This window comes from Hemitrygon akajei, chromosome 1 (assembly GCF_048418815.1).
Source record: "Hemitrygon akajei chromosome 1, sHemAka1.3, whole genome shotgun sequence".
NCBI classification, from domain to species: domain Eukaryota; kingdom Metazoa; phylum Chordata; class Chondrichthyes; order Myliobatiformes; family Dasyatidae; genus Hemitrygon; species Hemitrygon akajei.
Genome location: NC_133124.1, coordinates 42,675,328 through 42,698,234, shown reverse-complemented (window position 1 = coordinate 42,698,234; position 22,907 = coordinate 42,675,328).

Below are 22,907 nucleotides of genomic sequence, written 5' to 3'. Positions count from 1 at the left end.
GTTGCATGTGGGTTTCAGGCTCCTGTACCTCCTCCCCGATGGTAGTAAAGACAGGAGGGCATGTCCTGAATGGTGAGGGTCCTTAATGAGGTATGTTGCCTTCTTGACGCACATTCTTCTGAAGATGTCCTTGATGGTGGGGAGGATTGTGTCTGTGATGGAGCTGGCTGAGACAATAAGCCTCTGCAGCCTCTTGTAATTCTGTGCACGGGAGGCTCCATACCGGGGTGTGTTGTAACCAGTCAGAATGCTCTCCACCATATATCTACAGAAGTATGCAACAGCCATTAACAATCCCCTCTAACTCCTAACAAGGTACAGCCACTGCTGTGCCTTCTTTGTGATTGTATCAATGCAATGGGCTAGTTCCTGAAACGTTCACAACCAGGAACTCACTCCTCGCTGCCGCTGACCCCACAAATTTGGACTTGTGTTTTCTCCTAACTTCCCCTTCCTGAAGTTCACAATCAGTTCCTTGGTCTTGCTGACATTGAGTATGAGTTTCTTGTTGTGACACCACTTAAGGTGTTCTATCTCACTCATGTGCATGCCCTTATCGACATTTGGGATTCTACCAACAACAGTAGTCTCGTTGGTGAATTCATAGGTGGTGCTTGAGTTGTGCTTAACTACACAGACATGAACATAGTGAAAGTAGAGCAGTGGGCCAAGCATTCATCCTTAAGGAATGGATGAGTTGACCCTCAGTGTGGTGAACTACATATACCTGTCTGGACACGCCCCCTGATGACTGCTGCTGTGGCTCCTCCCACAGACCCCTGTATAAAGGTGATGGAGGTCTGAGCCCGGCCTCTCAGTCTCCAGGATGTAGTATGGTGGTCACACACTGCTCATTCCTTCTTCCAGTCAATAAAAGCCGATACCTCGCTTTTACGTCTCAGAGTGAGTTATTGATGGTGGATCAATCAGTGAGGAGAAGAGGCTATTATCAATCCATATTGACTGTGGTCTGTTGGTAAGAAAGTCAAGGATTCAGTTGCAGAGGGAGACACAGAGGCCCAGGTTTTGAAGTTTGGGTAGTACTGAGGGAATTGATAAAAAAATAGCTTGATGTATTTCTTGTGGTTGCCTGGGTGCTCCAAAGCACAATGGAGAATTATGGTCTGTTGATGAATGGAGTGATTTCTATATACAGCTAACTCCTGTTCATCGTATATTTATGAATCTTTGTCAACTAGCAGAAGAATCTGAGCATATTAAACAATTTCATATTTTTCAAATATGTAAATTTGAAAGTGGTATGTCTGGTTCCAATAAAATTTGCATTTTTGTGCTGCCTCCAGTTTTTTGTTAGTTTATTTACATTTATACGCAAGGGCAGTGCGGTAGCAGCATTTGAAGATGCGATATTTCAAGTGATGATTGGTACAGTCATTCATTTGATTTATTTTTGCTCTGTTTTACATTAGTACTGTTTAGCGTTAAAGTATAGAACTGCATTGTGAAACATTACAGTTTAATAGGGTAAGGAGATGATATGTTGGTGGCAATTTATTTAAAGATTTATGCATAAAATATTTGTGCGTGATGTAAAAATATGCTTTTATATTCTCATGCAACTAGCATATTCATGCAACTGGCTCTCTATTCCCCACGGATGCTGGATGGTTGAGAGGATTCTGTAATAGTTTCTGCATTGAATTTTCACTGATCAGATGTTCTGTGGTTACATAAAAAGTAAAATATTCTCTGTTTCAGATAAAACACCAGAAAAGTATGGACAACTACATCAAGGTTAATCATTCCAATCTCCACTCCAAACATCTTGTTGCTTTTCCTAGTGAGTTTGGCAAATTACAATTTAATTAGATTAGAACTTTGCAAGAACTTCCATCCATTAGTCTGCGATTCTTTTGAACCAAGATTCTAAAAATGTTGGGATACATCACTGAATCATTGTGCTCATCTCTCTCTCTCTTAGGTTCTGCCTCGGATTGCAAAAGGGCATAGGGAAGTATGGAAAATGCCTATACTTGATTTTTTTTAAATGTGCAATGGCTGTTGCTCAATACAATACAATATTAACAATGTTTGCTCCGTTATTAAGGAGATCCAAACCAATTAAGGACCAGATCCGTTGTATGGAATTAAACATGCAGACATGAACACATACAAATTTGAGGCCTAATTGGGTTTCTTAACGACATGCATATAAATATAATCTATCTAAATGCGCGCGCACACACACACAATTTGTAAGCCTGCTTGACCCTCTAAAGACCCATTCTACACAACATTGATGTGCCCTTCTCACTTCACACTTACTTCAATCCATTTTTAGACATACTCTATCAATGAAAAATTCAACCTGATGTTTGAACATCAGAGGTGTACAAGACTCCCAGAACGTTAATTTACAGGTCGAGTCTGTGGTAAAGAAGGCAAATGCAATGTTGGCATTTATTTCAAGGGGAATAGAATATAAAAGCAAGGAGATAATGCTTGCTTATCTCCAATGAGATAAGCATTGAAAAATTCTACTTCTTTTTACATTTTAAAACCATTCAACCTATAATAGACACTTTCTACCCACTTCAAACTGATTTTGTGCAATCACGATCCATCTACCAATTCTAAACCAATCAAGATCCATTACCCTACTTCAAATACACTTCATTCACTCCAGATACTTAATACTTATTTGACTTCTCTATAATAATACAATTCTAATTGATTGAGCTTTCATTAAAAATAATTAAAAGTTATAAAGTTAGGCACACATTGATGAGGACCAAATTTGATCAAGGGCTGCTTCCTCATTCTATATTTTCTTCACTGTACGAGGGCGTAATGACAGAGATTTTGATGTAGTAGCAGTTACATGCCTTTGAGGCATTTGCAAAATATAAACAGTTCTGCGGTGGCATATCTCACATTTGTTCAGGAAAAATCAGATAAGCATGATGATACACAATTCACAAACAATAGTTATTACCTTTGATCTGATTGGAAAGAGGAACATTCAGCTGTTCATCAGGACATGAACTTCTCAATGATAATTCTCCGTTCGCTTTGTAGTGCCAGTTTTCAAAGAAATTTCCTGTATGTAGTGTTATTGACATCTTTTTGTTACAGTACCAAACCAAATGACATAAACTTTGAAGAATCCAGTGCTGGTGGTGTTCAGGTACCTATACCAGTAGGACTGGTTATGTTACGTGCCTAAAATTCATGCTGTGCTCATGCTCACTGCAAATAAAATGTGCACTGAAGACTACTGCTTAATACTGTGATCCCATGACAAACTGATTTATAAAGCCAATTGGCTATATTTTCCTGCAACAGGCAGATAAAAATTTTTGATAAAATTTAAATTTGTATATGTTTGGAATGTTGATTTTTTTTTTGGATGGCAAGGGAACTAAGTGAACATGGCACCATAAAATTACCCCAAGGATTGTGAAACTAACATGACAAGAAATGGAAATGAAGCATAAACTAGTTCTGGTGATTTCAATATGAATCAGGAATAGAAAAATAAAACGGGCAGGAATAAGAAAGACGAACAAACAAAGTGAGTATTGAAAAAAAATCTCCAGGTATGTCTAAGGACCAGGAGATTGTTAATGATTGTTTGGCACACCAAAACAGTTTCCCAATTAATATAGAAGCTCCTGAAGGCCTGCATTAGTCTAAAACACTCAGTAGTGGTTTAATATCCCTGGCATGTGTCGTAAATTTTTTGTTATGCAGCAGCAGTACAGAGCAATACATAATTTCAAACAACTCTGAATTACAATAAAACATATATATATATACAGTACATAAATAATAAATTAAATAAGTAAAACAAAAAATGATCAAAACAGAAAAAAAATACTGAAGTAGTCTACATGGGTCATTCAGAAATCTGATGACAGAAGGGAAGAAGCTGGCTCTAGAACATCGAGTGTGTGTTTTCAGGCTCCTGTACCTCCTCCATGACGGTAGTAGTGAGAAGAGAACCTGTCCTGGCTGATGTGGGGTCCTAAATGAATCTGCAGCCTTTTTGAGGCACCTCCTTTTCAAGAAGTCCTTGTTGCTTGAGAGGCTCGTACCCATGCCGAAGCTGTCTGAGTTTGCAACTCTCTGCAGCTGTTTCTGATCCTGTGCAGTGGCCCCTCCATAGCAGATGGTGATACTGCTAGTTTGAATGCTCTCCACAGTACATCTGTAGAAATTTGCAAGCGTCTTTGGTGATATACCAGGTCTACTCAAACTCCTAATGAAATATAGCTGCTGGCATGTCTTCTTTGTAATTGAATCATCATGTTGGCCCATGACAGATCTTCAGGAATTTTAATACATGGGAACTTGAAACTGCTCACTCTTTCCACTTCTGATCCATTGATGAGGATTGGTGTGTGTTCCCTCAACTACCCCTTCCTGAAGTCCACAAACAAATCATTGGTCTTATGAAATTCAGTGCAAAGCTGGTGTTGCAACACCACTCAACCAGCTGATCTGTCTCAGTCCTATGTGCCTCCTTGTCACCATCTGAAATTTTGCTAACAATAGTTGCATCATTGGCAAATTTATAAATGGCGTTTCAACTATGCCTAGCCACACAGTCGAGGGTAGAGAGAGAGTAGAGTAGTGGGTTATGAAAGCATCCTTGAGGAGCACCAATGTTGACTATAGGTGAGGAAGAGATGTTATATCCGAATTGCACTGACTGTGGTCTCAAAAATGAGGGAGTCAAGAATCGAGTGCAAACGGAGATAAAGTGTCCAGGTATTGGAGCTTATTGATTAGTACTGAGGATATGACTGTGTTGAATGCTGAGCTGTAATCAATAAACAGTAGCCTGACGTAGGTATTGCTATTGTGCAGCTGATCCAAGGCCAAGTGGAGAGGCAGTGAGTTTCCATCTGCTGTAGACCTAGACAAATTGCAGTGAGTTTAGGTCTTTGCTAAGGGAGGAGTTGATTCTGGCCATGACCAACCTCTCAAAGCACTTCACTGCAATAGATATGAGTGAAACTGTGCGGATGCCATTGAGGCAGCTCACTCTGCTCTCCAGTATAATTGTCATCCTTTTGAAGCAGGTGGGAACCTTTAACAGCAGCATGGGATGTTGAAGATCTCCTTGAGCACTACCGCCAGCTGGTTGGCACAGGTTTTCAGTGCCCTATCAAGTAAACCAACAGTGCTTGACACCTTGTGAGGGTTCACCCTCTTGGAAGATGTTCGGACATTGACCTCCGAGACAGAGATCGCAGGGCCACCAGATGCAGCAGGAATGCAAACAGGTGTAGTTTTATTTTCACTTTCAAGCATGCATAGAAGGCATTGAGCTCCACTGGGAGTAAAGCATCACAGCCATTCATGGTGTTAGGTTTCACCCTGTAGGAAGTAATGGCCTGCAGACCCTGCTGTAGTTAATGTGCACCCAATTCTGTCTCTAACTTCAATTGTAATTGTTTTTCACTCTTAAAATAGCCTTCCTTCGGCCACACCTGAACTTCTTGTATAGTTCTGAATCATCCATCTTGAATGTCACAGATCTAGCTCTGAGCAGACTACGAATATCCTAGTTCATTCATTGCTTTTTGTTTTTGTATGTTTGGTATATTCTCAAATGCACACACTCATCCACACAGCTCTTGATAAAGTTGGTGTAACTATGAATATTCATTCATATTCAAAGCTGAATCCCTGAATATTGTCCAGTCTACTGACTCAAAGCAGTCCTGTAAGTGCTCCTCTGCCTTCCTTGACCATACCTTCTTGGTCCTCTCCACTGGTGCTTCGGTCTTTTGTCTCTGCCTGTATGCCAAGAGTAGAAGTATAGCCAGGTGATTGGACTTTCCAAAATGTGAGTGTGGGATAACACGGAAAGAGCTCTCGATGACAGTGGTCAAGTGTGTTGGCACCTCTGGGTCCACAGGTGATATGTTGGTGGCAGTTGTTCAGAGGCATCTTCAAGTTGGCCTGGTTGAGATCCCCTGCAATGATTGGGAAGGCATCAGAGTGTGCTGTTCTGTTACTTCTGATCATGTTGCTCAGCTCCTCTAGTGCCAGCCTGATGTAGGCCAAGGGTGGAATACATATTATCCTGGTGGGGGAAAGCTCCCTCAGCAGATATAATGGATGACACTTAAAACTAGGTCTTACAGGTTGGATGAACAGGATGAAGACAGAACCACCATGTCTGCGCACAACGATGAGTTAATCATGAAGTGTACTCTGCCTTCTCTACCTTTAAAAGGCTCAGATGCCCTGTCCTTGCAATGGATGGCGAAACCCTTGGGCATTGCATCCAAAATGACAAGGGTGAGCCATGTTTCCATGAAACAAAGTACATGGAAGTCCCTGATGTCCTTCTGGTACATCAATCTTGCTCTGAGGTCTTCAGTTTTATTCTCCAGAGACTACATTTGCCAGCAGGATAGTAGGGTGTGGTGGTTTAAGGGTTCTGCATTTCAATCATACTTGAAGACCAGAATGCTATTGTTGTTTCCTTGCACTTGCAACCAGAGTCTGCAGCCTGGAGACCTATGCACTGGAAAAGCAGCCACAAACAAACCTCGAATGGTAAGGTCCTATGGAGTGTTGAGCAACAGAGGGATCCTTGGCATGGACCTTGGTCCAAAGATGCTTCATAGGTAGCATGGTTAAGAAAGGTGTTCTTTGTTAGTCAGGGCACTGAACACAAGTGTGAGTAAATTATGCTCCAACTTTCTCTATGTCAGACCTCAGCTGAAGTATTGTGTTCAGTTCTGGTCACTACACTATCAGAAGGAAGTCATAGTCCTGAAAAGAGTTTAGAGGAGATTCACAGAGATATTGTCAGGAATGGATCGCTTCAGTTGATAGGGGAGACTGAAGACACTAACTCTGTTTTCCCTGGACAGAGAAGATATGTCTGAGGTATATAAAATTATGAGGAATGTGGACTGTAGGATGTTTTTTCCCTTAATCAGGGATGAATAAAGGTTTAGAATAAAGTGTAAGAAAATTGGAGCAGATCTGAGGGGAACATTTTCACTAAATGAATTGTGAGAACTTGGAATGCACTGCTAGAGAGAGTGATGGAAGTATAGTTACTGACAGCATTCAAGAATATATAGATGAGTGCTAGAATCACCTAGGTTTACAGGTTACAGTATGAGGCATGGAATTAATAAGGATGGGTATGTACTGGTCAGTGAGGGCATGGTGAGACAAATAACCTGTTTCTATGCTCCGTGACGAAACTTTGATGCCTAGCTGGACTCTGCAGTGTGGTGTATTGCTGGAACCTTCAGGTCTACTCTGAACATGGATAGCTGTGCTGGCAAACACTGCTCCACCATCCCATCACAATGCCACCAGCTCCTACAATCCGCAGTGAATTCGGAAAAGTGAACATCTTTCAACCAATCTCCAGCAGTATGCTTTAAGCCATGAAAACCTTTCTGGATCCACTTGCTAAAACCCCAGAAAAGTATCAATGAAATTTGGAACAAACAAGGGGAATGTCTAGTAGAAGATCCAATGCAGAAATTTCCTTGCTTTAATCTTCCATATATCTTCTGGACATCTCTGAACAACACCTGCACAAGCTATTATAGATATAGAAGTAAAACAGAAATTAATTCTTCATAATGTGCAACTGCCATTAGCCAGAAATAACAAATTCTCTGACAATTGGCATTCCTCACTGCATTGCATGAAGGATGTTACGAAGTGGTATACTCTGCTGCCGATATGAATTTCCATACTTCCTTATGACATAGAATGAGTCCATTTCCGTCTATGTCAGCTCACAAAGCAATTCCATCCCTCTTCTCACTTTTCCTGGTTCTCTCCACATTCCCAATAACTTCCCAGATTTTTCCACCCATCTCTAATTTGGGCCCATTTACAACAGCCAGCTAACCTACCAACCTACACGGCTTTGGCACGTGAAAGAAAACTGGATCACCTCAAGGGAACCCAATTGGTCACAGGGAGAATATGCAAACTCCATACAATGTCAGAGGTCAGTACTGTACTAGGAAGCAACAATTCTATCAGCACTATGGCTAGAACACCCACACTTAAAACCAAGCTTATGGCTTTTGCTTTGAAGTTACACAAACCGATGTAAAAAATGCTAGTGTTCAAAGGGTATCCATATTTAATAGTGTAAGTTAACTTTCCATTTGAACTTAGCTTGTGTACAGCAGCTTCTTGTTATTCATTGCAGTTAAATGGTGAAAACCATAGCAAGTTGCCATTTTTGTGAAATGAAATGGTACTAGTCAAAATACAATATTATCTGAAATGGATGCAAATTTTGCAAATAAGTAACAACCAACATTCACTTTGATAACAATGCCTGAGGTACCCACCTGCTTCAAGCAAGCTTCAATTATGCTGGTGCCTAAGAAGAACATGGTATTCTGTCTTAGTGACTATTGTCCAGTAGCACTTACATCCACAGTAATAAAATGTTTTGAGAGATTTGTGAAACATATCAACTCCTGCCTGAGAAGCGACTTGCATCCACTCCACTTTGGTTACCAGAGCAACAGGTCCACAGCAGATGCAATCTTCTTGGCTCTTCACTCAACCCTGAAACTTCTAGATAGCAAAGATTCATACATCAGGATGCTCTTTATTGACTACAGCTCAATATTCAATATCATCATCCCCTCAAAACTAGTCAATAAGCTCAAGACCTTGGCTTCAATATCTCCTTGTGCAATTGGATACACAATTTCCTCACTTGCAGATCCTAGTCAATTCAGATTAGCAACAATATCTCAACCACAATCTCCATCAGCACAGGTGCACCATAAGGCTGTATACATAGCCTTCTGCTCAACTCACTTTACATGTATGACTGTGTAGCTAAGCAGAGTTTGCTGACAACACCTCTGCCATAGGCTGAATCAGCATATAGGAGGGAGACTGAAAATCTGGCTGAGTCGTGCAATAACAACATCCTCTTAATGTCAGCAAGACCAATGAGCTGATTATTGACTTTAGGAGAAGGCTCAAGAGTGAAGAAAGTTAGTAACTTTTAAATTCCTCTGTGTTATTATTTCAGAAGACCTGCCCTGGGCCCAGCACATGTGCAATTACAAAGAAAGCACAGCAGTGCCTCTACTTCCTTAGAAGTCTGTGGAGATTTGACATGACATCTAAAACTTTGACAAACTTCTATAGGTGTGTAGTGGAGAGCATATTGACTGACTGCATCACAGCTGGTAAGGAAACACCAATGGCCTTGAACAGAGAATCCTACAAGAAGTACTGAATAAGGCCCAGTGCATCATGGGTAAAGCCCTCCCCACAACTACATGTAGTGTTGTCACAGGAAAGTCACAGAACCTCTGCAAACATGTTCTCTTTTCTCTGCTGCCGTCAGAAAAATGGCACAGTCCTTTCGCAGGACTCACACCACCAGGTTCAGGAAGAGTTACTTCCTCTCAACCATTAGGCTCTTGAATCAAAGGTGATAATTTCACTCAACTTCACTTGCCCCATCATTGAAATGTTCCCACAATCTATGGACTAACTTTCAAGAACTCTCCATCTCATTTTCTCAATATTTATTGTTCGTATTTGCACAATTTGTTTGTCTTTTGCACAGTGGTTGGATTTCCAAATTGGTGTGGTCTTTAATTGATTCTATTATGGCTATTATCCTATGTATTGATTTAGGATTTATTGAGAATGCCTGCAAGAAAATTAATCTCAGGATTGTATATGGTACACATATACACTTTGATAATAAATTTACTTTGAACTTCTGAACTTTGAAGTTATGTCTTAACCAATTTTGGCAACTGTCTACAAGTAGTTGTTGAGCAAAATCCTGTACCATTCTCATTGAAAACATTCCCCAAATTGCTCATAGAAATCCACCTACATCGATATTCATTTCTGTCTAAAATAAACTTTGCTTACGCTCAACATTCCAATTAAGGACAAATATTGTTTATCTTACAATTTGCTAAGTGCATTTCCCCCAAAGCTTCTACTTAGTTTCTTGAAAGGTTGGCTTCTTCTATTTCCTAAGTAATTGCTTTTCTAGTGGGAAAAGGAATTAGATAGATGGCTGCTGAATGTCAATGTCTCTGTCTAGCAATTACCCTCCTGCTCGATCAGAAGATTAGTCCTACAATTGCACAGACATAATTGGACTGCTTCTCAACTTGAAAGATAAGATGCTGTTGATGTTCTTGCTAATCTTGGCGACTGTATGGCATCCACATTAAACAGTTGTAGGTATTTAAACAGGGTGGTGGCACCAAATGGGAGGGAATCAGCCTAAGGCTCAACCCTGATATCAATGCTGATTCAGTCTATTTTCCTGCTACTGGACAATTCAAATAACTACAAAACTTGATGAACGGTCCACAAGAAAGACTGTTAACTAAATTTAAAGCTGCGGAGATCTCGGATAAATACAGGGAATAGATAAGGAGCAGTCTGAAATAAACAATGAGTACTTGTAAGAGTTACGTGGAGGGAGGATGTCATGTTAGTGGCTCAGGGCTTGATACTGGAACTACTGTAATGACTTAACTTCAGGCACTCTGTGCAAAGTTACATAACCTGTGTAATTGCCCAAATTAGGAATCAAAGAAAGTAGTAGTAAATAAATTATACTTCGAATTGGATAAAATTTGAAAGGTTGTACTACAATAACAGATAGAATTGGATGATGCAGACAAGTATGAAATGTGACAAATCAGATGGCCAAAAAGTGGAAAGGAATTCAGATTTCATCACAGCCTGAAGTTTCTTTTAAAATAAAAAATATCAAGCTAATACAAACAGTAAAGGCAATTAAGAGTTGTGTGATGGCATTTAAATAGTAGAATATATCAGGGACAGTGTGATCAAACTGTACAAGACTCTGGATGAACTGGCCTTGAGTACAATATTCAATTCCAGTAAACTAAAACATAAGAGACTCATTTAAATGGTAGAGGCAGAGAAGATGCCATGTCAGCAAATCAAAATTATAAGGAAAGAATTGTTTGTTAGAAACAGTTAGCTTCAGTTTTATATGGTTCAAATTATAAAAGTAATTTAGGTCAGTAAATAACTAAAATATGGACCAGGATACGGGAGAAGCTGTATACAATTGTCATATCTAAAGTCTATCTGCAGAGCAGCAAATACGTTCTGGAATATGTCAATTACAGTAATTGCTATAATGCCTATTGCTTGTCATTTGGCACGTAGTGGGTCAATCAGAAATCCTTTACTCTGCTAATTATACTAACTACAGTTAAGAAAAAGTGCACCAACATGTTTGGCAGATAAATGAGGAAATAGCAGATTATAATACTCTGCAAGGCAATTTATGTAGAAAGGTAAACAGAGTTAATGCCTCAGGTTCTTGATGCTTTGTTAGACTGTCCTGACAAGTGGTCTCAGACCTGAATGATTACTCTGTTTACTATCCACAGATGCCGCCTGAGCTGCAGAGTGTCTCCAGCACTTTCTGCTTTTATTTTAGACTGCAGTATGAAAGCACAAGTGAACTGGTCATTATTTAAATTCAATAATAATAATAATAAGACCATAAGATCTATTGTTTTAGCAGAAATAGGCCATTTAGCCAATCGAGTCTGCTCTGTCATTTCATCATGACAGATCCAATTTTCCTCTCGGCCCAAACCTCCAGCCTTTTCCCTGTATCCTTCATGCTCTGACCAATCAAGAATCTATCAACCTCTGCCTTAAATATATATAAAGACTTGACCTCCACAGCTGACTGTGGCGAAAATTCTACAGATTCACCACTCCCTGGCTAAAGAAATTCCTCCTAATCTCCATTCTAAAAGTATGCCCCTCTATTCTGAGGCTGTGTCCTCTGGTCTTAGAATCTCCCATCATAAGAAACATCCTCTCCACATCCATTCTGTCAAGGTTTTTCACCATTCAATAGGTTTCAATGAGGTCATCCTCATTTTTCTGAATTCCAGTGAATACAGACCCAGAGCTATCAAACACTTTTCATATGACAAGTCATTCGATCCTGGAATCATTTTCATGAAATTTCTTTGAACCCTCTCCTATTTCAGTACATCCTTTCTAAGGTAAGGGGCACAAAAATGCTCAGAATACTCCATGTGAGACCTTAGCAGTGCTTTAATAATGTAGTCCTCTTGCTAACATTGCTTTTGCCTCCTCACCACAGACTCAACCTGAAAATTAACCTTTGGGGAATCTTGCACAAGGACTCCCAAGTCCCTTTACACCTCACTTTTTTGTATTTTCTCTCCTTTTAGAAAATAATCAACCCTGTCATTTCTTCTACCAAAGTGTATGACCACACACGTACCAACACTGTATTCTATCTGCCATTTATTTGCCTATTCTATTAATCTGTCTACGTCCTTCTGTAGCCTCTCTACTTCTTCAAAACTACTTGCCCATCTACTTAACTTCATATTGTCTGCAAACTTTGCAACAAAGCCACCCAAATCATTGACATATAACGCAAAAAGAATTGGTCCCAACACAGAGCTCTGTGGAACACTGCTAGTCACCAGTAGCCAATCAGAAAAAGCTCCCTTTATTCTCATTCTTTGCCTCCTGCCAATCAGCCACTGCTTTATCCATGCTAGAATCTTTCCTGAAATACCATGGACTCATAGCTTGTTAAGCAGCTTCATATTCATATGTAGCACCTTGTCAAAGGCCTTCTGAAAATCCAAGTACACAGCATCAACCAGTTCTTTGTCTATCCTGCTTGTTATTTCTTCAAAGAATTCCAACAGATTTGGCAGGTAAGATATTCCCTTAAGGAAACCATACCGACTATAGCCTGTTTTATCATGTGACTTCCAGGACTCCAAAACCACATCCTTAATAACCTACTCCAACATCTATCCAACCACTGAGGTTAGGCTAACGCGCCTAGAGTTTCCTTTCTTCTGCCTCCCTTCCCTCTTGAAGAGTGCAGTGACATTTGCAATTTTCCAGTCTTCTGGAACCATTCCAGAATCTAGTCATTCTTGAAAAATCATTTACTAATGCCTCCACAATCTCTTCAGCCATCTCTTTCGGAACCCTGGGGTGTATATCATCTGTCCAAGGGATTTAACTACTTTCAGACCTTTCAGCTTACCAAGAAATTTCTCTCTAGTAATGGTAATTTCACACATTTCATGACCTCTGACACCTGGAACTTGCACCATACTACTAGTGTCTTCCACAGTGAAGACTGATGCAAAATATTTATTCAGTTCGTCTGCCATTTCCTTGTCCCCCATTACTACCTCTCCAGTGTCATTTCCTAGTGGTCTGATAACTACTCTTGCCTTTATGTATCTGAAGAAATTTGGTATCCTCTTTAATATTACTGGCTAGCTTACTTTCGTGTTTCATCCTTGCCTTCTTAATGACTTTTTAGTTACCTTCCATTGGATTTTTAAAGCTTCTCAATCCTCTAACTTCACACTAATTTTTGCTCTTTTATATGCCCTCTCCTTGACTTTCATGTTGGCTTTGACTTCTCTTCTTAGCCACGGTTGTGTCATCTTGCCTTTAGAATACTTCTTCCTCTTTGGGATGTACACATCCTGTGCCTTGTGAATGGCTTCCAGAAATTCCAGCCATTGCTGCCCTGCTGTTATTCCTGTCGGTGTTCTTTTCCAGTCAGTTCTAGCCAACTTCTCTCTCTTGTCTTTGTAATTCTCTTTACTCTGTTGTAATACAGATATGTCTGACTTTAACTTCTCCTTCTCAAATTTCAGCATGAATTTGATCATATTATGGTCAATTTCCCCTTAGGCTTCTTTGACCTTAAGCCCTCTAATCAAATCTAGTTCATTGCACAACACCCAATCCAGAATAGTTGATCCTTTTGTGGGCTTAATCATGAGCTGTTCTAAAAAGCCACCTTGCAAGTATTTTAGAAATTCCCCCTTCTGTAATCCAGCACCAACCTGATTTTCCCAATCTACCTGCATATTGAAATCCTCCATAACTATTGTAACATTGCGTTTTTGGCATACATTTTCTATCTCCCGTTGTTATTTGTAGGCCACATCCTTACTATTGTTTGGGGTTCTGTATACAACTCCCATCAGGGTCTTTTTACTCTTTCAGTTCCTCAGCTCTATTCACAATGATTCAACATCTTCCAACCCTATGTCACCTCTTTCTAATGATTTGATTTCATTTTTTACCAACAGAGCAACGCTGCCCCATCTGCCTTCCTGGATACAAATGAATCCTTGGACATTAAGCTCCCAGGTATAATCTTCTTTCAGCCATGATTCTGCAATGTCTACAACATCATACCTGCCGATCTGCAACTGTGCTACCAGTTCGCCTACCTTATTCCATATACTGCACGCATTCAAATAAACACCTTCAACACTGTATTTATCCTTTTCGATTTTGTCTGCGTTTTACATTGCAACTCATCCTGTTGACTACAATTTTGCCCTATCAATAACCACTCCTCACTACACATTGTAAACAAGTGGCTTCACCTTTAGCACTATCATCTGCCTTTCCTATGATCCCTCTTGCATTGAAATATACACCAGTCACACCATGTTCAACCTTTTGATTCCTAACGTTATCTGAGCTCTTACCAACATCTGCTTCCATAACCTCTCCACTAACCGTTCTGACCCTCTAGTTTAAACCCCACCATGCAGCATTAACAAAATTTCCCACTAGAATCTTGGTCTCCCTCCAGTTCAGGTGGAAACCATTCCATCTGTACACATCCAACCTTCCCTGGAAGAGAGCCCAATGATCCAAAAATCTTATGCCCTCCCTCCTACACCAACTCCTTAGCCATGTATTAAACTGTATAGTCTTCCTAGTTCTGGCCTCATAGGCACGTGGCACTGGAGGCAATCCTGAGATCGCAATCCTGAGATCACAAGCCTGGAGTCCTGCCCTTTAGCTTAGCAACTAACTCCATGAACTCACTATGCAGAACCTCGTCAATGGTACCCATGTCATTGGTACCTACATGGACAACGACTTCCAGCTGTTTGCCCTCCCATTTAAGAATAATATTCTTGAGTGGCATGGCCTGAAGTTTGATGGTGCATGGGATGCCAGCCCGGAGCTACATTTCTGCAAGAACAAGTATTTAGCAGTTCTTCATCACGTGCTATCAAACGCAATCCAGCTTGTCTTCCATCAGCACCGACAGGAGGGGCCAGACCCCAACACAGCATGGACTCCAGTGCACCTGCCGTGCCTCTGCTCTCTCCTACACGGCCTCTGGTGTCTCCTCCCCTGGGCCGCTGCCACAGGTATGAGGGCCTGGTCTGTGCCACAATTAAAGCCACACAGCTATCCCACTGACAATCTTGCCAATGAACTAATGAACCGAATTTGCAGTATTCTGCATAAGCAATGTCCAACAGGGCGTTGTGATCACAAGAAAGCCATCTAAGACACTCATTTGCACCATTTGTTGGGCCGCTCACCTCCTCCAATGCGGCCTTTTTCCCTGGGTAGCAGTAGCAGGCGATGATTTGGTACTCAACAAGCCCATGCTGCAAAGCTCCATTGTTATCCAGCAACTTACTAGTGGGGTAGCCCTGCAGTACTGGTGTTTTAATATCCAGCGGTGTCGAAGAAAGACAAAAAGGATGAGCAATTACACCATTGGTTAGACCCAGAGAGGCGCTGCGACCAAATATGACACCATCCTACTGGAAGCCAGGAGTATGTTCTTATGGAGAGATTGGTGTAGAATTATTCCCTGCTAATTGTGCATTGTCCAAAAGAGAATCCACAATGTTGTTGAACAATCAGTTTGTGACCTGCGTCCTTAACCAATAAGAATATTGAACTGGGATAAAAAGTAGGCAACTAATGAAGAACAAGAAAGGTTAACCAGTGTCTAATCAGGTACGGAAAGGAATAATAAATGAACTGAGAAAGATACAAGGCTCCAATCATAAAACAATGAACAATGTGTAAAGAAACTGCACTTTTTTGCTGTAGGAATGAGACTATAATTTAAATGCCCTCCTTTCTGAACTCGAGATTTTGTGGCACAGCAGGAACATAAATCGCCACATTAAAAATAAGTTTGCTTTGAAAAGTAGAACCTTAAGTTTCTATGTCATTTTATTCTTATCTCTTCACGAAGATCGTGAACTTAAGGGAAGCTTAAAGGGGAACTGCCACTTTCAGAACATTAAAGTTGGAGAAGTAAAAATTGGCCAGAAACCTGCGGAGAATTATAGTGCATTGTCTGTTTCTTTCTCGCCCTGTGTTTATTATTATGTAACTTGATTTGCAGTTCTAAGATCAGTTATCATTTAACATTTGGACCAAGACCAAATATCCTGATCCTGCTGAACATTGTCTTTTGTAGATATTAGTTAGATTAGCTTGCAACTTGATTTAGGTTATGTCATGTCAAATCTTAAAAATTAATGTAACTAAATCATCTATCAAGACCCAGTCCAGCAAGGGAACCAAATTGTTAAGAACAAATATCAAAGTAGTTCCAAGGATAACAGAACATTTTTTTATAGCTCAGGATGGATTCCTCTGAGGGAATTTGTACAAACTCTCCCAGGGAGAAGCAATCAGTTCTGCTTCAACACTCCCACTATTTTTTTTTATATAGCTGTGCGGACCAACCATTGCTCTGAGCGTGAAATTTTTATCTGGCCTGAAAACTGCATGGCACTTTAAGTGTTTTGCTTTTGTGATATGTGTACAATAAAAATTTAGAATGAAAATTGAAAGATCACACACTTTTGAGTTTATGTATTAATTGAAGAATATAATGAAATACAGTATAACAAAGAAAATCTTTCACATTTCATAAACTTTTTCCTCTTCTGTTATTACTAATTCATTGTCTATAAACACTGTCCTGATTAATTCGCATCCAGCTGAAAGATACATCTTAATCCTCATTAGATCATCCAAATGTTCCACTTCTCTGTTTCTGGACTTACATTTGATCGAGTTCATAAAACTGAATCCGCATTCACTGTCAGCACTTGAAATGTTCTAACAATGTCAACAAGAATTGACAAGTTCTTCAGATTCTTTGTTTCTAAGCAGGTAGTTCAACATATAAGTGAACGACTTAATTGTACCAGCCTTCATTTTCTCAGGAATGACAAATTTGAATTCACAGTATTGCTGAGATACTTTTGAGGCAAGGCTATTACTACTCAGTTTGTAGTAATGGCTGAGTAAGAAAATTCCAGCTGCGCAGCAATAAATGCTATGAGCGCAGGAGCATTTCAGTTACTGCACACCCACGCAGCTTAGAGGGAACAATGTCTGTCTGTCTGCGTCTGCATTAAAGAAAATCGCCAAAGCATGCCTCACACTTCCAGCTCTGCAAGCTCCTGGAACACATTCGTATATAGTGAAATAGGAATGACTACTTCACTTTTCATTTAGCAAACTTGGCTGCAATGAATTCTAAAATGTGAGGAAGTGTAAAGTAAGTTGCTAATGGAAAGATCTTTCTTCTCTATGGCTGAATCTATAGTGCCCTTTACAAGTTTTACCAAAGCAAGAAAATACAGGCAAAGTCTGTAAATCTTATGGAGGTTTGTTATCTGTTCTTCATCAACAGCAAGAAATTTTGCAAAAGAGAAGGCAATACAGTGGGACTTAATAGGTTGTTCATTTAGAATTGCCAAATGCATTGTGGGCTGAATGGTCTTTTCTCCTTGCATTATTCTATGATCCTATATATTATTTTGTTAGTGAAAGAATTTTGAATGTTTATGAATATTTTAGAAAGGCTATCATTTTCCTGCAACAGGCAACACATTATAATCTAGTTCACATGAAAGCAGGAAAAACTAAGTACAAAGAATGCATTTCCATTGTACTGTTATTAGCATGATCCAGTGGTAGATGGGTTTCATTGGAATAGCATGAAATAATAAAAGGAACTGGATTTTACTTGTATTATCTCCAAGGGCACAGGGCAATAAAAATAATATTACAACCTCTTGAGTGTAAGTTGGGAATTAACTAACAGAATTCTTAGATGCAGTTGCACAAAGCTATCACTTAGTTTTAAAAATGCAAATAATGCTTATTGACTCACAGAAGTCCAATGCTGCCAGTAGCTCACCTTATACAAAACCATCATGTGATCTAACTTCTCATTTAAGAGGGAAATTGGCTGTTTCTCTCTCTCTCTCTCTCTCTCTATATATATATATATATATATATATATATATATATATAAAATCTTTGAATGGATCAAAACTGAGTTGATTTTCAGACATGAACTGATTAGTGGCAAGTAATAATCTCTCCACTAAAATACTAAGCTAAAACTACCCCAGGAAGAAAAGGTCTTACCATCTTCCTTTGACATTCAATGATATGACTATTGCAAAGTCCCCCACAATTCACCATTGACATGAATCTTAAACAGACCAACTACAAAAGAACATTGGGCTTCTGAGATCAGATAGAGAGATTGTACTTATATTACTGAGGCAAGTGACTCACCCCCTGTCACACAAACTCTTTTCACCATCTACAAGTTCAAAGTCAGGAAAGTGATTAAGTAGCCTCCATTTGCCCAGATAGATGGAGTTCCAACAATACGTAGAAACTCCCCCCATTCAGGACATCTAACTTGATTGGTATTCTAACCATTCTGAACATTCATTTCCTCCACAACCAGTGCACTGGGGCTGCCATGAGAACCATTTTCAAAGAAATACCGTGCCTACTTTGACAGCACCTCCCAAACCCACAGCTTTTACAAGAGCAACAGACACAATGGAGCACAACGGAACCTGTAATTTTCCCCTAGTGGCACCTGTTGCTGTACCTTTGCTGATTTTGTGTCTAAGTTCTGAAATCCTTATCCTTCAGAAAATCACCTGGGATGATTCAAGCTGCTGTTTCAAGAGCAATTGGGGTTGGAGAATCATTTCTGGTCTTGCCTTCATCAGATCAAAAAAATTACACACTTACTGCCCTGTATTGCTTCCACATCCATTAGGAGCTGAACACCTTTGTTTTCATTAGCCTTCCATCCTCTACACCCAGCCCTGGTGTGTTCCTCCACCACTTAAGTGCTCCCACCATAAACCAACCAAATTCTGGAAACATCTTCAGAAATTTGCATTATTCCGAACCATCACAGTCAAACCAATACTGCATAATTCTTTGTGCTAGATGTCTCCAATACTCTCAGAGGCAAGATTATTCTCCAGTTCTCCCATTTCTGAACATTCTAGCATGACCCTCCCACCTTTGTCTTATCTTCAGACTTTGAAAGCTTGTATGATTAATTATAATGGTGACCCAATGCTCACCAGCCCAATATTCTCGGACATTTTTCTTGGACATTTTCTCATATTTTACTTTTCCCCTTTCTATGAGATCCTTAAGATAGATAGATAGATAGATAGATACTTTATTCATCCCCATGGGGAAATTCAACTTTTTTTCCAATGTCCCATACACTTGTTGTAGCAAAACTAATTACATACAATACTTAACTCAGTAAAAAAATATGATATGCATCTAAATCACTATCTCAAAAAGCATTAATAATAGCTTTTAAAAAGTTCTTAAGTCCTGGCGGTAGAATTGTAAAGCCTAATGGCATTGGGGAGTATTGACCTCTTCATCCTGTCTGAGGAGCATTGCATCGATAGTAACCTGTCGCTGAAACTGCTTCTCTGTCTCTGGATGGTGCTATGTAGAGGATGTTCAGAGTTATCCATAATTGACCGTAGCCTACTCAGCGCCCTTCGCTCAGCTACCGATGTTAAACTCTCCAGTACTTTGCCCACGACAGAGCCCGCCTTCCTTACCAGCTTATTAAGATGTGAGGCGTCCCTCTTCTTAATGCTTCCTCCCCAACACGCCACCACAAAGAAGAGGGCGCTCTCCACAACTGACCTATAGAACATCTTCAGCATCTCACTACAGACATTGAATGACGCCAACCTTCTTAGGAAGTACAGTCGACTCTGTGCCTTCCTGCACAAGGCATCTGTGTTGGCAGTCCAGTCTAGCTTCTCGTCTAACTGTACTCCCAGATACTTGTAGGTCTTAACCTGCTCCACACATTCTCCATTAATGATCACTGGCTCCATATGAGGCCTAGATCTCCTAAAGTCCACCACCATCTCCTTGGTCTTGGTGATATTGAGACACAGGTAGTTTGAGTTGCACCATATCACAAAGTCCTGTATCAGTTTCCTATACTCCTCCTCCTGTCCATTCCTGACACATCCCACTATGGCCGTGTCATCAGCGAACTTCTGCACATGGCAGGACTCCGAGTTATATTGGAAGTCTGATGTGTACAGGGTGAACAGGACCGGAGAGAGTACGGTTCCCTGCGGCGCCCCTGTGCTGCTGACCACCGTGTCAGACCTACAGTCTCCCAACCGCACATACTGAGGTCTATCTGTTAAGTAGTCCACTATCCAATCCACCATGTGAGAGTCTACTCCCATCTCCGTTAGTTTGTGTCTTAAGATCTTGGGCTGGATGGTGTTAAAGGCACTAGAGAAGTCAAGGAATGTAATCCTCACAGCACAACTGACCCCCTCTAGGTGAGAGAGTGATTTGTGCAGCAAATACGTGATAGCATCCTCCACTCCCACCTTCTCCTTATACGCAAACTGAAGAGGATCCTGGGCGTGCCTGGTTTGTGGCCTCAGATTCTGTATTATCAGCTGCTCCATGGTCTTCATAACGTGCGACGTCAAGGCAACAGGTCTGAAGTCATTCAACTCCTTTGGTTTACTCACATCCTGATGTGCTCCTGATTTCCAAGTTCTGATCTTCTTTGCTCCAACTTGTTTAATATCTCACAACCTTTCCTAACGATTACACACCCAAATCCCTCCCCATCATATGCAAATCCAAGAGCTTCCAGTACTCCTGTACACTGGCAGTACTACAAAATCTGTACCTCCAAGATGCCTATATCCTCAAATTTCTCCCTCAGCTCAGAAATGACCTACACTCCTAAACCATTATAATAGCTCTGCACTTTGCTGCATCTGTGGCTAACTCTCCCGCTACACTCAGATCCATAGTTCCTTTCTTACCTAGTTATTCCATAACTTATGAATACCCAGTCCCTGTTTCTCTCATATCCATCAGCTCAAATCCTAATTTATCCTAATTGTCTAATTTCAGCCAATGTTCCAAAATTAAGATACTTCCATTTATACTTTTCCCCTGCTTACTTACTTATTTCAGACCATCACCCCTACTGGGGCATAGGTTGCCGACAGCAGCTTGTCGAGTTCTCTGTCCTGGGCTTGTCTTTCAAGTGGTTCCCTGGTATAGACCATCTTTGAAGATCCTTCCTCTATGAGGGATGAGGTCTTTGGAGCTTCTGTTGGCATTTCTGTAGCTCTGGGTTTTTAAGGTATGATGTTGCTACCCCTATTGCCAACCCTCCTCCTTTCGCAATTAGGCTTGCAACCATGCATGGTGGGGCTTTTCCTTTGCAATTCACTCTTAATTGTGCCATAATTCTCTTTCTTCTGCTTTCATCTTTCTCTTTCCGACCAGTCTCTTCTAAGTTCATCCAAAGTTATCATAACTCATGATCATAGTGAAGACCAGGCCAGTTGTACCAGTCCGTTCCATTAGACCATGAGATATGGGAGCAGAATTAGACAACTCGGCCCATCAAATGTGCTCCATCATTCCATCATGTCTGATTTATTATCACTCTCAACCCCATCCTCCTGCCTTGTCGCATTAACCTCTAATGCCCTAACTAACCAAGAACTTATCAACCTCTTCTTGAAACATACTCAATGCCTTGGCCTCCACAGCTGTCTGTAGCAATGAATTCCAGATTCACCACCCTCTAGCTGAAGAAATTTTTTTTCATCTCTGTTCTAAATAGAAGCCCCTCTATTCTGAGGCCGTGCCCTCTGGTCCTAGACTCACACACTATAGGAAACATCCTGGCCACCTCTACTCTGTCTAGGCCTTTCAATATTTGATAGGTATCAAAGATATTCCCCCTCAGTCTTATAAGTTCCAGTGAATACAGGCTCAAAGCCATCACTCGTCCTGCGTTAACCCTTTCATTTCCAGAATCATTCTCTTGAAGCTTCTCTAGACACTTTCCAGTGACAGCTGTTATGACCTCAGCCCCCTCCTTTGTGAGAATCGCAGAGAGAGAGAGAGAGAGCCTTACGGTTTGGAATGTGGGCTGGTCGCTCAACAAGACAAAAGCCTTGGACATAGCCATTGTCTTGGGAGACACCTTTGTGGAATAAGGAACTGGCCTACGTGCAGACCCTCAGGGCAAGGTGAGATGAGTGATGGGGGAAAGATTGCCTCGCCCCCCGACCCTGATGGACATCGACAACCCTGCCAGTCCAGATAAAAGGTGGGCTGCCGAGGCGGGGCCTCCGACGCACCAAGGAGACACACGAAGAAGACACGATAGTGCTTCCCGTCGGAGCGGGAAGCCATTTTGAAGGAAGCTACGTGCGTTAGATCCCGGATCGGGAGTCTGTGGCTGGAACCAAAGGACAAACCGTTTTAACTAACAACAGGGATTTGCTTCGCAAAGACGATGGGCAAGTGTTCCTTCTCTCTCTATCCAACACGTGAAATGTCAGCGGTTCCCGAAACGGGGAAGCCTGCAGACTTTGAGTGACTCTTATACCCAATTGGACTCAGTATCCCCTAGACAACGATAGAGCTCATTTTTGATTGATTATTACTACACCTGTGCTTTAGATTGAGTTTTGACGATGTATATGATCTGAATGTTTTGTAGTAACCATACGTTTGTGCCCCGTTATAAATAAAAACGTTTGAAAATAGTAGCATCAGGCTTCAGCGGACCTATCTATCTTTGCTGGTAAGTCACCCGGTTACTGGGGAACGTAACACAGCACATCTTTTCTTAGATAAAGGGCCTTAAACTGCTCACAATATTCTGAGAGCAGTCTAACCAATCTTTGTAAAGCCTCAACATCACATCACAT